Below are 12,435 nucleotides of genomic sequence, written 5' to 3'. Positions count from 1 at the left end.
AGGGAAATGGAGGGAAGGGAAAGAAATGGGAATAGAAAAACAGACGAATAAATTGAACATAACTTTCCTATATCTTATATGAATACATGACCAGTGTAACTCCACATCATGTACAACCACAAGAATGCAAATTATACTTCATGTATCTATAATATATAAAAATATAATTATGACTTTTGAATGAGTTTTAAAATAAATATTCTAGTAGTGACAATAAATGTTGGTGAAGATGTGGGAAAATGGGTTCTCGCATATTGCTGGTGGGACTGCAAATTGGTGTAACCACTATGGAAAGCAATATGGAGATTCCTCAAAAAACTTGGAGTAGTACCACCATTTGACTGAGTTATCCCACTCCTCAATATATACCCAAAGGACTTAAAATCCACATACTACAGTGATGCAGCCACATTAATGTTTATAGCAGCTCAACTCACAATAGCTAGACCATAGAACCAACCTAGGAGTCCTTCAACAGGTGAATGGATAAAGAAAATGTGATGCATATATACAATGGAATGCTACTCAGCCATAAAGAAGAATGAAATTATGGCCTTTGCTGATGAATGGATGGAACTGGAGACTATCATTCTAGTGAAATAAGCCAATCCAGCCCAAAAAAACAAAGTCCAGATGTTTTTTCTGATATTTGGATACTAACACATAATAAGGGGGTAGGGAGAATGGAAGTTTACTTGATTAGAAAAAGGGGAATGAAGGGAAGGGAGGGATGGAAATAAGAAAGACAATAGATTTCCTATATTCATATATGAATAAATTTCCTGTATCCATGTATGAATACACCACCAGTGAAACTCTACATCATGTACAACCACAGGAATGGGTTCCTCATTATAATAAATCGTACTCCATGTATCTATAATATGTCAAAATATACTCTACTGTCATGTATATCTGAAACAATTAATTAAAAAAAAACCTCTTCACCACTACCTTATTACTGGCTTTAGTAAATTTAAATTTCAACTTTCAACACAAGTTAGGAAATCCCCTCCATTTTCCACACATTGTCTCCATTGACATGAAAGCTCAAGACCCCATTCACTTTTAACTCTTGTTCCTTTGCTAACACAAGTTTGATAACTTTCTACAATATCTCATAAAAATAAACATGGAAGCTCACACTTTCTTGCCTTTTGCTTTCCCTGATCATGATGGCTAATTTGAGTAGCAAGCACAAGATGTAAGATAAAATTTCAAGTTCCTTCCTCTCTCCTGCATGTCCCCACCCCACATACCTACATAATAAAAAAACACAGTGGAATAAATCTGACCTAACTTTCCTATGTACATATATGAATACACCACAGTGAATCTTCACATCATGTACAACCGCACTGGAGTCTTAATTAGAATAAGATATGTTCTGTGCTTGTATTCCTATATCAAAATAGATTCTACTGTCAGGTATAAGTAAAAAGAAGAAGAAGAACAAACAAATAGTGGATAATTAAATTAAAAACCTGAATCCAATGAGAACTGAAGGAGTTCTGCATTAATATTATCCACCACTCTAATACTAGTAGCACCAAGAGGAAAAAAAAAAACTCATTACTATTGATAGATGGAAAGGATGGAATAAAAGGAGTGCACAGAGAAATAAACTTTTTATCTGACCCTTGCACTTGGACTCAGGGCATGAACAAAGTTGAGCATCAATATGCAATGCCTAGGAAAGTGTATTTATTCTGGCCCAGTACAAGTTATACAGACAAGTAAATTTGTGTTATTCAAGCACAAGTATTTCCTGTTAATTTTAATGTGCTTTAATAAAAAGTTCCATTCTGTTGAATTAACAAATATGTAAATGTATAAAAATATTCATCTTTGGATATTACTATTGCACTTGGCTTTGAATTATAATCTTGTATTTTATTTTCTCTTAGGGGGTAATACATGGCCATTAATAGTGATGCTATTTCTTTTTAGATTTAGACAGACAAGTTTGAGACTACAGGCACTGGAAAAGTAGACAAGGTAAAGAATACTTTACTTTTTCCTAAAATAGATTACTTTTCTTAATAATCTTGAAAAAGAAAACCAAAGTGAACTCACAGCTTAGCATATGTTTAAAGAAATAAATAGCTGACTGGTACACTCATTTGGTCCATAATAAGATAAAAAGTGGAGCTGACAGAATGACAGAATGATGTTCTATTGTGGGTGTGTATAAGTGTGTTTGTTATATACTATTTTTTATAGGAGACTAGGAGAAAGAGATTAGCCAATATATCAAATATATTTAAATCAAATAAATTCATGTATCTGAAATGATAGTGTTTCAAGCATGAGTGACATTAGTCCAACCCTTATTGCCATCACCCATTCTCACCCATTTAACAAACAAGGGAGCTCAGAAATAAGGAGAAAGAATAGAAGTTCCACAAAGGTGAGTATTTTGTCTGCTTTATTTTTTGATCTATCCAACTGTATAGAAAAATGTATAGCAGACAGGAGACAATCAATCGATAACTTATTGAATGACGAAGAAATTTGTTCCAGACTCATTCTATTTTCATTAAATACTTTAATGTGACATAAGAAAATCATTGTGATTGTTCCTACATTTCATTTTGAAAAGTGCCAACAAAGATACAAAAATTGGCTTGCCACTGTAGCTAAACAGAAACTTATCTGAATGAGAAGATATCAGGCTCTGTGGGCCTCCCTAAAGGCAAGGACTGGAATCATTCACAAAGAGAAAGAAAACAACACCCAGACCCCAGCATGAAAAATGAAATGGTCACAAAGATGAACATAGATACAACAATACTGCATGTTTTCTTCAAGAACTACAGGAAAAAAACTCAAGAAAACAAAAGGTAATAGACTTCAGCAAAAGCAAGAAGTTCAACACCACCAGTTACCTAAGGATGGAGCCAAGACCTGTCTCCCCAGCAACATGTGGACACTTCATCTAGATGGCCTGAGTCCTCTGAGCCTGTGGTCCTAACTTATGTAAGGTGGCACTGCTCCCCTACTCCAATTCAGCATATATCCTACCTATATAATGCTTACATCCATTTTGGAATCTGGTGATCCCTCTCCAAGCTTCAGTTTTATTCCTTTTGACTGTTTATCTGTACAAAGGAGAGATAGATGCTAGATATAAAAGTTATATATATGGTAATGATTTGTGTTGATTCCCATACAAGGGAATACTTTGAATAAATAAGGAACAAAGTGAATATAAAGAAAAGAATGAGTGAATTTAAAAAACACTACATTGAGTGAAAGAAAACCAGAGGAAAGATTACTATTAGAACTCAGAGAACATACACAAAAGTAAAGAATACTTTTATAATATACACATATAATATATAGTATATACACACACGTATGTTTCACACTGAGCAATTTGATCTAAAGGAAATTAAAAGACCTTATAGAATCAGCCTTGGAATCTTGGAATCAAGGTCCCTTAGAATCAAGGTGCAGGAAGAAACTTTTTGCAGGATTCTCTTATTTGCCCAAAGTACAGACCCACCAAGAAGAAAGAATTTTCTACAGTCCCCTCTCTGGGATTTATTAACTAAACTTATATCATAAGAAGAAAGATTAAAGTCCCTCAACACACCTGAGAAGACATTGTCACATACCATTATCCTTTTATTTTCAGTCTAAGAAAAGCCTTACAATCCATCTTCTGTTCTGTGGCCCCAATGGACTTTGTCTCAGCAGAGTGTACAGTTTCCAAACCCATCAAGCTCCCCATAAGAGTCTCATTTATCATTCCTCTGAAATATTCTTTTCTCCCCTGCCCTATAGAAAAAGGGGTATTTAAGTTTTTGAATTGTGATGGGCTTTTAATAAGTTACACTTCTGTGATTTATCCCCTATGATCTGATTTTTCTCATTTGGCATATTGATAACTCTGTTCACTTTTTCTCCGGAAAAATTACACAATGAATAACCATACAAAATTCACCAGTCACCAATTTTTAACTTTTTTCCTACATTTTGTTTTATTTTCACCTCAAAATGCATAGTCTTATCTCTTAAGAGCAAAGACATGCTCCAAAATAAATACAAGAATCTCATTCAGAAAACTTGACCTGAACAGAGCGCTACTGTTTAAAATGCAATCTGTACTCAAGTTTTCTAAGTTCTTCCCCAAATCAATCTTATGATGTTTAATTTCACCAATCCAAGAACCAATAATGGAACATGGATTGTATTTAATTTTCATGTCAATTTGGTCTTCTGTATTCCAGAGGACATCCCCAGGCACTAATCTATTTTTTTGGTTGTTGTTGTTTTTCTATCTTCTCGTTTCATTGTTATTTGAAAGGGTCCACGACAGATGTTTTGCAGAACACTTTTCAATTGAGTCCTGCAGTTTCTTTTTCATGATTAGCTATCAGTCAAATATCTGTAGTAGGTGTCAGGTGCTGTTGTAGTCCTCATAGTTCCTCACCTCTAAAAATGTTTGGTCTCAGTTTCTCCTACATTTAGTGGAGGTAAGTTGGACCCTTCGTGAAGGACATGTCTGCCAGGTTTCTCCTTTTTGAATGTACCTTTTCCCCTTTGTAATTAATAAGTAATCTGCAGAGGATGTTATTTGAAATAAGAATATCTTGTTCCCAATCTTTTACGCAATGATACTCGTATAAATCAATGAATCTCATCTGAAAGCATTATTACTACAGTGTTCACAAAATGGTTTTTGAACTCTGTTGTTCTCTGTATCTATTTTTGGCATGCTTTTGTAAAGAAAAGCTTTATCTTCTGGTCTTCCTGATGAAAACAAAATTTAATTTGTGGAGTCATGGGTTACTTCCCAGTTTTATACATTATAGCCTAATTCATTGATGAATTTATTTAAGAGATTATTTACATTGATACTTTTCCTGAAAGGTCTAATTAAAATAAGTTCACTGTGCTTACTGGTTTCTTATTTTTCAAATTACCTATTAATAGTAAATAACTCAAAATATGGTGTAGAAGAAACTAATTGATCATTTGAAAATTCAAATTTGTAATGTTTTACATTCTGGTTAACCAATTTTAAGCACCAACATATTTAGGTGTAGAAACAGGATTCATGAACATTTTAGTTCTCACCTATTTGAGTGATTATGGAGATATAAGGCAGCACATAGGCCCAAGAACTTCTGGATTTTCTTTTAAATAACTCAATAATTTTATATTTATGAGAGTATATATAATACTTTTCTATCAGATAAGTTTAGAAACCCAACTTCTAAACTTTCTCAGGTCAGAATAAAAGTGAATCTCATTCTATTCCTCGATTCTATTTTTATTACATCATTGTAACTAACAAGATGTTGAACTTGCTATCCAAAAAGAATTGTTCTCAATTATATTTGAATATTCTTATTGAACAAAATCCTCATCTTTGGATCTTTCAATATAGAAAGCAACTGTTTTTATAATATACACAAGAGTAATATACATAGGAAAACATTACATAACTGTGACATTGCCATTAATAAACGTGTGTTGAATGTGCCACGAACTTATCCTAATTATTTGTACAACCCAAAAGTCCATACCTAGACATTGTGCCCAATCTTCTGAAAATGAAAGGCTTTTGGGACTCTGCTGAGGGGTTTATCACTCCAGGTCTCTGCCATGGTCTGCTATTGGTTCAGTCTGTGGGAGGTTTCTGTTTGTCACTCAGCTAGAGCCAAGCATAATGGGAAAGCTCCTGTTTAAACACCTCTGTGGTTTCCCATGGAATTTTGAGAATGATCCTGCCATTGGTCAAGGTAGGGGGAAGGACTCCGCTAATGCTTAACCTGGGACCCATGATGTTGCAAAATGTTGTCTCTGTATAGTTCATGACATCATATGTCAAGGTTGCCTGAGCAGGGTTTCTCCAAGTATTCTCCCTGAAATTTTATGTTCCTGTTTTCTCAACTCTGATCTTTTATTTTTTGGGTAATAGAACATTTGGGAGAGATTTATCTACTTCCAACTACTTAGAACAAAAATATTGATTTGTTGTTATTCTAACACCTTTGGAGGCTGTTTTAATGAAGTGTGCTATTTTCCTTTTTTGAAACACACAAAACAAAACAAAGAAAAAACAAATAAGGCAAAATAAAAAAAATAGAACATTAAGAAGTCACAAATCATGGAGGATAATATACTGTAAATGATTTTAAAATTTTCCCATGTAAATTTTATACATCATAGTGAAATGGTATCTCAAAATTCATGTCTCTCTGGAACCTCATTTGGAAATAAGGTCTTTGTGTACATAATTATTTAAGGACTTCATCCTGAATTTATGGCTTGCAGATCCAACAACTGGCATTTGTAGGATTAATGCTGCTACCTTTCAGAATAGCAGGAGTCACCAGAAGCTAGAAGAGGCAAAGGAAGCACCCTCCTTGGAGTCACAGGAGGGAGGATGGTCCTGGTGGCAACTTGATTTTTGGATTCCTGGCCACCTTAATTTTGAACTTCTGACCACCAAATTTGTGGTAATTTATTACAGTAGCCCTAAAAATGTAGTACACTCTCTGAAGAGAGAGCAGATGGAATTTAACTGGGGAGTCAAAAAAACAATTTGAATCCCTTTGGCAACTATAAGAATTTTTTATCTGTAATATAATCTAGTTTTGCTAGGACTTTTAAAGATGACCACTGAGGCTTTATGTTAGATGAATCCCTTGCACAGCTGCAGGGCAAAACTTGTAAGAATCTGGTAGAATGTAGGAATAGATACAGACACAATGACTTTGAATAACTTTTGTTACAATGTAATGACAAGAAATGGTTCATGAACGCACAGGTCACAGGATGAGGCCTGAATCCTTGTTTTGTGTTCAGTAAATCAAGAACCATGTGAAATGCTTTTGCATTTTACTTGGGTTTAGCATTGCATTCCCATGGACAATTACCTTCATTCACAAACATGGAACACGTGATGGAGGTCAGATACTGGATTCAGCTGTGTGGAATCCATCAGTGAGCAAAACAAAGATCTCTATTTTGCTGGAACTTTTGACTTAGTAGATGACACTGAACCTGATAAATGAATAAGTGACCCAATGTTTCAAGAGATGGAACATGTTATAGAAATAGAGGTGTAACATTGTAGGAAAGATATTGTCTTGGGCTTGAGACAACAATGCAGATTATGGTGATCAGGCTTACTTGGGAAGGTGAGAGTTGAGAAAATTCTTAGGAGTCAAGGGAATTGTTTAACAGAAGAGAAGCATTCCAGGACACTGAAGAGCTAGAGCCAAGACCCTGGGGTGGAGGTATCAGGCTTCAAGGAGGAGCAATGAAGCTGATATGACTGGAAGATAGTAAGTAAGTAACAGAAAGGAGAGAAGAACAGACAGGTATCCAAATGTCAGATTTACTTGCTTTGTTTGAAAAGTTTGTTTAAATAAAAATGATATGATTCAATTTCCATTTACTCTTGGGTTATTGAGGACAGAGAAAGAGAGAATGTTTTATTAAAAACTTCATACATTTTTTTTTGGGGGGGGGAGTACAGGGGATTGAACTCAGGGGCATTCTCCCACTGAGCCACTTCCCTAGCCCTATTTTGTATTTCAAGACAGGGTCTCAGTGAGCAGCTTAGCGCCTTGCAGTTGCTGAGGCTGGCTTTGAACTCGCAATCCTCCTGCCTCAGCCTCCCAAGCCCCTGGGATTATAGGCATGCACCACCACTCTGGGAAAAATCTTCATACATTTTTAGAGGTAGAGCAAGGAAGCTTTTCTGGTGAATTACATATTAGTTGTATGAGAAACAAGTCAGGAATTAGAATGAAGGGTGATGGGAAAGACTTTACTGCTCCTTGTGCTCCCATGAAAAAGTCAGGAGACAAATTTACATGGGGAAAAAAAGGAATTTTCTTTAAGGCAGTCTTTGAGAAAGATAGGACATAGGAGACATTTTTATTTCTTAAATTTCAATCTTCCAGGGCTCAGTTTATCATTTTATAAGAGGAGAGAACCTACAGAGGTACAAAAGTTAGGGAATAGACTGTGTAGATTTAGCTAGACTGGATTAATCAGAAACATGCCATAATCTCAAGTCCCTTGGCACTTGTCAAGGCCAGGAGGCAGCCCCTCAGCCTTCATTCTCCCTATGAGGAAGTCCAGAAGTTAAAACAATTCAGAGATTTCCATTTTAAAGGGGGTCTGCTTCAAGTTGAGTCTGGGAAAACTTTTTTTTTTTAATATTTATTTTTTAGGTGTAGATGGACACAACACAATTAGCCTTTATTTTTATGTGGTGCTGAGGATGCAATCCAGGTCCCACCCGTTCTAGGGGAGCGCGCTACCGCTGAGCCACAATCTCAGCCCCTGAGTCTGGGATTTCTGACCTGAGCATTCAGAAAGATAAAATTAAAATCAAATGAAATAGAGAAGGCTTTCTGTACAGTAGGTTTTGTGGAAGGGAAAAATTTAACTCAATTCTAGTCACACTGAGTTTGCAATATCTGTTAGTCATCCAAGTAGAGATGTTGAGTAGACAGTTGGAGAGAGAATTCTGGAATCCAAAGAGGAAGTCTAAAGTGGAGATAGACATTTGGCAAATAGATGGATTTGAGGCTAGTAAAATGAATTACCAAGGCAGGGAATGTAACTGGAGAAGATGACCATTGAACCCCCTATTTCAAAATACTTTGGGAAAATGGAAGAACCATTAATGTGATGTCCGGTAGATATGAGAATAAACAGGAAAATGAAATATTCTTGAATGCAAATGAAGAAAGACTTTCCTCTTTCTATCTCTGCTTCTTCCCTTCATTCTCCTTTGTTTAATGAATATCTATTCTTCCCCCTCACGCCACCTTTATTATGGATTTGCTTATACGTATCAGTGAAAGCATCTGTCCTTTGGCTTTGGGGACTTGGATATTTCACTTAGCTTGGTAGTCTCCAGATCCTTCCACTTTATGGGCAAATGACATAAAGCCATTCTTCTTTATGACTGAGTGATGTGTGTATATATGTGTGTGTGTGTGTGTGTGTGTGTGTGTGTGACAACTTCTTTATCCATTTATCTGTTGAAGAGCACCTAGGTTGATTCCATATCTAAGCTATTAGGAATTGAGCTGCTTTTTACAAATTTTAACAGAAATGAAAATTTTCCTATAATTATAATTATATAAAATTTCTTATAATTATTAATCTATAAAAAGAATAATTGTTTTTTTCTAAGCATGAAACATTAGAAAAGATAAGAATGAACTCAATAGTTGCTTATTTCTGGAAGGTGGTACTTTGGTAACTTCTATTTTCAAAATTGTGTATTTTTAATCTATTTTATCATAATATGTATATTTGTGTTTCAATAATTAAAAAAATTCAAATATCAGGTCTTTTCTTGAAGTTCTTTGAATTCATATAACCTGAAGAAATACTGAGGATTTCAAAAGCATTTCTAAGTGAATGAGTTTGTTTTCGTTTTTAAGTACTCACTCAGATAATACATTCAATGTCAACCACAATGACTAGGTAGTCAATAACAATTCTGAGTGTTCAGTCTATGCAGTGCAAACAACAACTCAGTCTTCACCAAAAGATGCAAAAACTGCTCGCAGGATCCAGAGGTAAAGCAAACATTTGCCAGATGAGTTTTACAAGTAGGTGCCCTCTGAAGTCAGGAGTTGTTTCCCTCTGGGTTAGTGGTGCTATAAGAAGACATCATGGTAAAGGAAGGATTTCAACCACATCCTGGAGAGTTAAGGACACTATTAGAAAGTTATTAGTGCTATTTCGCTCTAAGTGAAGCGCTTTTACTAGGTTAGATTTGTTCCTTCTGCAGCAAAGGAGATCACATCCAATGAATTCAAGCTCACTCTGCTGCTAACACCAGAGACTCCTACTTCTCAAAGAAAGCTCCAACACTGCTTTTTCCTCCTGCCTCCTGGAGAAAAATTCACAGCACCCAACCAACAATCACCAATAGGAGCATAATCATAGTTTCTCTCCTTTTTCTTTTTTCATTTATTTTACCCTGCCTGCACAGGAAAATGTCAATTTACAAATGAGATGCCAAGGTTCTAATGTGAGGGAGGCAGTATTTAGAATTTCTAGTACAGGACAACCCCAGTTGTGCCCAATACAACACGAGTTCATTGGTAAATTCCTTTGAATTTTTAAATGAGAGTTCCTAAATTTGAGATTCACCATATATTTGGAAATTATAAAGGTTTTAAGAAACCTCACAGAATCTTAGTGTACTTGTGTAGAGCCAACCTTTGATTATAGAACCTTTATTTCTATAATTCCTATTAAAGGTAATGGGGGAAATTCTTTTCCAGACCCCTCCCTAAAATGATGAATTAAAACTATAGCATATTAATAAAACTTTGAGGCATAACCCTTTAAAAAATAACCAGAAATTGAAGATTTGGGATGTAATTTGGTGCTAGAGCACTTGACTAAACTACATGAGGTTTTGGGTTAGAGAGAGAGGACAGAAAGAGAAAGCTACAGTTTGAGATTAATGCCTGAATCATCCATATTCTAAGTACTATCTTCATATTAAGACAAGAATTTTTTACTTTGTATCCCTAGCAGAAACTTTGGTGGATTTCCTGACAATTGGGTTGTTTTCATTCTAATGACAGTAAATCATATAGTTATGCAATTTTCTTCTTTGTATTTGGCTTCTAGAAAACTGGAAAAAATATTGTGGCTCATGATTAACCAACTGTCCATATTCTTCCACCTTGAATCACAGCAATCTTTTATTTATATTTTTTCCACATTCATTATTCTTTTGCCCTTTCCTCCTTATGTGCCTATTTTTTTTATAGGAAAAAGACAACACAAAATTTGTTACACGCTTAAGACAGAAGGGTATTAACCTTGTGCATATTTATTTTGGCTACATTTTTTTCTTTTTTCATATTCATTAAATGTATGTTGTCACATGTCCTTAAAGATTTCTTTTTCTTTCTTTCTTTTTTTTTGGCGGGGGCGGGGAACAAAAAGGGTATAAATGATCAACAACTCTGTTTCAACAGAACCTGCATACATGCATTTTCTTTAAGAAGCCCTCTGTCCTTTTAGCAAAAGGAGGGTAACAGAGGAAATGATCATTGCACACTTGGATCCAGAACATTTTTTAATTACTATCTCTGTTCCTCCCCTGCCTAGGTGATGCATTTATGTGCTATTCTGAAATTCTCTGGGCTTTCATTTCCTATCAGTCAGTGAGTTGTTAGAAGTAGATAACTTCTTTTAAAGATTACAGAGCAAGTGATTTTGCCTGATCAGCACAATGAAGCCTCAATTGTAGAGAAGAAAGTAAAATAAGATGGGGCTAACTTTTGTCAGATGTCAGGTAGAAATAGGGTTGGTCTGTTATGTGGGTAACTTGGAGTTAGCTAAAAGTTTAGTAACTATCTAAATAGACATTTTATAGATTGAGTTTTTTCTTTGTTTGTTTCCCTTTTGCCTGTACAGGCTTTATTTATTTTTTATTGATTTTTTTAAAATACATGACAGCAGTGGAATGCATTACAATTTTTATTACACATATAGAGCACAATTTTTCACAACTCTGTATATAAAGTATGTTCATGCCAATTTATGCAGTTACACATGTATTTTTTGCATTATAATTATTAATACACATATTTACCACAATTTTTCATATCTCTGTTTGTACATAAAGCATGTTGACACTTCAATTCAAGTCTTCGTACATGTTGTTTTTATTTCTTGGGATTTTTTTTGTTGTTGTTGTTGTTTGTTTTTTGTTTTGGCAAGAGCAAGGAAAAACAAATTATCTTGAATCAGAATTGTTTTTAAAAAGGTTCACAGTAGCCAGTCATGGTGGTACACACCTGTCATCCCAGCAGCTCTGAGGCCAAAGCAGGAGGATCATGAGTTTAAAGACAGCCTCAGCCTCAGCAACTGACCAAGGGCATAAGCAACTTCATGAGAGCAAGTCTGTAAATAAAAATATAAAAAAGGTTTGGAATGTGGCTCAGTGGTTAAGTACCCCTGGGTTTAATCCTTGGTACAAAAAAATAAATAATTGAAAATTCACATATAACTCATTGCCAATATCTGAAGTGCAATGAGTAGTTTGGAAAATTTCAGAAACAGCATCTTTATTTTTTCTTCCACCTTTAAATTCTTGTGAAACTAGCATAAAAGAATTAAAATTATTATTCTTCTAAACAGCAATATTTGTGCTTTATTCAGTCTCAGCATTTTAGCTGACTGCACTATACCTGCTAGTGACCAAGAATGTTCAACTACAAATAGGTGGGGGCTAATGAGAATTCTTCCCCTAGCCTTCACCACCTTGAGGATGCTCTCTATGTTGGCAGAGAAAAGCTCCAGTTACATTTTATCAGTGACACAGTGGGCCTATTTCTAAACTGTTCTGGAAAATGAGGCAACAACTTAAGTGAACTTAGTAGGTATATGACAGTCTACTGCAAGCACAAGCCAAATCTC

Source organism: Callospermophilus lateralis, chromosome 8 (assembly GCF_048772815.1).
Source record: "Callospermophilus lateralis isolate mCalLat2 chromosome 8, mCalLat2.hap1, whole genome shotgun sequence".
In the NCBI taxonomy this organism is placed as follows: Eukaryota; Metazoa; Chordata; class Mammalia; order Rodentia; family Sciuridae; genus Callospermophilus; species Callospermophilus lateralis.
This window is presented reverse-complemented; position numbering follows the sequence as displayed.